Here is a 4,862-nt window from a genome sequence, read left to right as displayed (position 1 = left end):
TGATCACGAAGACTTGGAAGGAATAATAGGCTCTTCACACATCAGCCTTCTCATCACCAAAGACCCTCCCCTCCAGCCCTCTTCAGCTACCCCTTCCGTAATGAAAACCCAAATGTACCCATTTTCCAAATTTCCTCATGTAGTAGTCATCACCTGATCTGACCACAGCCCTTTAAGTCAATTATCTGGCCTTTTATGTTGTTCTCATTGAGGCCACCAACCACCTCCTTGTCATTTATTCATTCAAAAAACATTTATTGAACCAAAGGATAACTACAAATCAAAACCCAGTAATATATATGCAAAAAAATAAACAGAAAGGAATCCAAGTATATCACTAAAGAAAGCCAACTAGCCATGAAGGAAGAGAGCAAGAAGAAAGGAACATATAACTACAAAAATGACCATAAAACAAATAACGAAATTGCAATAAGTACATACCTATCAATAATTACCTTGAATGTAGGCTTTTTTTTTTGAGGGAGAAAGAGAGAATATGAGTGGGGGAGAGGGAGGGAGAGAGAAAGAGAGTCTTAAGCAGGCTCCATGCTCATGGTGGGTCCCAGTGCAAGGATCCCACAATCCTGGGATCATGACCTGAGCCGAAATCAAGAGTCAGACACCCAAACAATTGAGCCACCCAGGTGCCCCCCCTTTTCTTTTAGAGAGAGAGAATGCAATCGGGGGAGAGGCAAAATTGGCTTTAAAACAAAGACTGTAACAAGAGACAAAGAAGGACACAATGTAATCATAAAGGGAACAATCCAGCAAGAAGATATATCAATTGTAAATACTTATGCAATCAATATGGGAGCACCCAAATACATAAAGCAGCTATTTACAGACATAAAGGAAGTAATTGATAGTAATACAATAACAGGAGGAGACTTTAACACCCCACTTACATCAATGGATAGATCACCCAAACAGAAAATAAACAAAGAAACAGTGGCTTTGAATGACACATTGGACCAGATAGATCTAATAGATATGTGCAGAACATTCCATCCTAAAACAGCAGAATACACATTCTTTTCAAGTGCACATGGAACATTCTCCAGAGTAGATCATATATTAGGCCACAAAACAAGTCTCAACCAATTAAAAAAAAATCGAAGTCATACCATGCATCTTTTCTGACCACAATGCTATGAAACTAGAAATCAACAACAAGAAAAAATACGGAAAGAGCATAAATATATGGAGGTTAAATGCCATGCTACTATAAAATGAATGGGTCAACCAAGAAATCAAAGAGGAAAATTAAAAATACATGGAGACAAACAAAAATGAGAAAACAACAGTACAAAATCTTTGGGGTATGTCAAAAGCTGTTTTAAGAGGCAGGTTTATAGCATACAGGCCTACCTGAAGAAGCAAGAAAAATCTTGAATGAACAACCTAACCTTATACCTAAAGGAGTTAGAAAAAAACAGACAAAGCCCCCAATCAGTAGGAGGAAAGAAATAATAATGATTGGGACAAAAATAAATGAAATAGATACTAGAAAAACAATAGAACAGATCAATGAAACCAGGAACTGATTCTTTGAAAAGATCAACAAAATTGATAAACTTTTAGCCAGACTCATCAAAAAAAAAAAAAAAGAGGATTCAACTAAACAAAATCAGAAATGAAAGAAGAGAAATAACAACTAAAACCAGAGAAATACAAAGGATTATAAGAGAATATTATGAAAAATTCTATGCCAACAAATAGGACAACCTAGAAAAAATGAATAAGTTCCTAGAAATATATAACGTACCAAAACTGAATCAGGAAGAAATCAAAAATTTGAACAGACTTATTACCAGCAATTAAATGAGATGACTAATAAAAGAAAAACTCCCAAAAAACAAAAGTTCAGGATCAGATGGCTTCACAAAAGAATTCTATCAGGCATTTAAAGAAGAGTTAATACCTATTCTTCTCAAATTATTCCAAAAAATAGAAGAGGAAGGAAAGTTTCCAAATTCATTCTGAGATCAGCATGACCCTGATACCCAAGCCATATAAAGACACCATAAAAAAAGAGCTATAGACCAATATCTCTGATGAACATAGATGCAAAAATCCTTAACAAAATATTAGCAAACTGAATCCAACAACACATTAAAAATTATTTACCATGATAAAGTGGGATTTATTCCTGGGATACAAGGGTGGTTCATTATTCACAAATCAATCAATGTGATATATCATATCAACAACAGAAAAAAATAAAAACCATATGATCATTTCAATAAATGAATAAAAAGCATTTGACAAAGTACAACATCCATTCATGATAAAAACCCTCAACAAAAAAGGTTTAGAGGGAACATACCTCAACATAATAAAGGCCATATGTGAAAAACCCTCAGCTAACATCATACTCAATGGTGAAAAACCGAGAGCTTTTCCCCTAAGGTCAGGAACAAGATAAGAATGTCCACTCTCACCACTTTAATTCAGCATAGTACTGGAAGTTGTAGCCATAGCAGTCAGACAATGATTGTTTTATTCCAACAAAGGAATAAAAGGCATTCAAATTGATAATGAAAAAGTAAAACTTCTACTATTTGCAGATGTCATGATACTATATATAGAAAACTCTAAAGACACCACCAAAGAACTACTAGAACTGAGAAGTGAATTCAGTAAGGTCACAGGATACAAATCAATATACAGAAATCCATTACATTTCTGTACACTAATAATGAAGCAGCAGAAAGAGAAATTAAGAAAACAATGGCATTTACAACTGCACCAAAAATAATAAAGTACCTATAGTAATAAAATACTTCCTTAACCAAGGAAGTGAAAAACCTATACTCTGAAAAGTATAAAACACTGATGAAAGAAATTGAAGGTGACACAAAAAAATGGAAAGACATTCCATGCTCATGGATTGAAAGAATAAATACTTTTAAATGTTTATTTATTTTTGAGAGAGAGACAGAGAGAGAGAAAGAGAGAGAGAGAGAGAGAGCATGAGCAGGGGAGGGGCAGAGAGAGAGGGAGACACAGAATCCGAAGCAGGCTCCAGGCTCTGAGCTGTCAGCACAGAGCCTGACACGGGGCTCAAACTCTCGAACTGTAAGATCATGACCTGAGCCAAAGTCAGCCACTTAACCAACTGAGCCACCCAGGTGCCCTGAAAGAATAAATATTTTTTAAATGTCCATAAGACCCAAGCATCTACAGATTTAATGCAACCCCTATCAAAATACCAACAACATTTTTCACAGAACTACAACAATCCTAAAATTTGTATGGAACCACAAAAGACCCCAAAGAGCCAAAGCAATCTTGAAAAAGAAAACCAAAACTAGATGTATTGCAATCCCAGATTTCAAGATGTACTGCAAAGCTGTAGTAATCAAAACAGTATGGTACTGGCACAAAATAGACACACAGATCAATAGACCAGAAATACAGCCCACAACTATATGGCCAATTAATCTTGGACAAAGCAGGAAAAAAGTCTCTTCAACAAATGGTGTTGGGAAAACTGGACAGCTACATGCAAAAGAATGAAACTGGACCACTTTCTCACACCATACACAAAAATAAATTCAAAATGGATTAAAGACTTAAACGTGAGAGCCAAAATCATAAAATTTCCAGAAGAGAGGACAGACAGTAAGCTCTGCTACATCCGCCTTAGCAACATTTTTCTAGATATGTCTCCTGAGGCAATGGAAATAAAAGTAAAAATAAATCGTTGGGACTTCATCAAAATAAAAAGCTTCTGCACAGCAAAGGGAACAACCAATAAAACTAAAAGACAATCCACTGAATGGGAGAAGATAATTTGCAAAAGACATACCCAATAAAAAGTTAGTATCAAAATTATATAAATAATTTATATAACTAAACACCAAAAAAATCCAATTAAAAAATAGACAAAAGACATGAACAAACATTTCTCAAAAGAAGACATACAGATGGTCAACAGACACATGAAAAGATGCTCAACATTGCTAATCATCAGGGAAATGAAAACCATAATGTTATATCACCTCGCACCTGTCAGAATGGCTAAAATCAAAAACATAAGAAACAAGTGTTGGTGAGCATGTGTAGAAAAAGGAACCCTCTTACACTGTTGGTGGGAATGCAAACTGGTGCAGCCACTCTTGAAAACAGCATGGAGGTTCCTCGAAAAGTTAAAAATAGAACTACCATATAATTAACTAATTCTGCTACTGGGTATTTACCCAAAGAATACAAAAACACTAACTTAAAAAGATGTATGCACTCTTATGTTTATTGTAGCATTATTTACAGTAGGCAAATTATTCAGCTAGAGTATAATTCTAAGCAAAATAAGCCAGTCAGAGAAAGACAAATACCATGGGATTTCACAAACAAAAGGGAAGAGACAACCCAAAAACAAACTGTTAACCATAGAGAACAAACTGGTGGTTGACAGAGGGGAGGGGAATTGGGTGGGGGATGGGTGAAACAGGAGAAGGGGATCAAGAGTACACTTACAATGATGAGCACTGAGTAATGTCTAGAATTGTTGAATCCCTATATTGTACACTTGAAATTAACATAACACTGTATGTTAACTACACTGGCATTAACATTAGGATAAAAACACATTTACTGAGCCCCCACTCTGTGTCAGGCACTGAGTTAGATGCTGGGATGCAGTGGTTAACAAAAACAGATTAGAACCTGAGCTTCTAGTCTGATGGAGGAGATCGGTATCGATTCTATAATCCCACAAATAAATGATGAATTGCAACAGAGAAAAGCATTCTGAATGACAAATAAATATGTGGTATAATGAAAGAGTAGGATGGCAGAATTTGTCTGAACCAGGGAGGTCAGGGAAAGCCTCCCTTAGGAAGTTAACTAGGCATTGGGAG

The sequence above is a fragment of the Neofelis nebulosa genome, chromosome X, assembly GCF_028018385.1.
Source record: "Neofelis nebulosa isolate mNeoNeb1 chromosome X, mNeoNeb1.pri, whole genome shotgun sequence".
NCBI classification, from domain to species: domain Eukaryota; kingdom Metazoa; phylum Chordata; class Mammalia; order Carnivora; family Felidae; genus Neofelis; species Neofelis nebulosa.
This window is presented reverse-complemented; position numbering follows the sequence as displayed.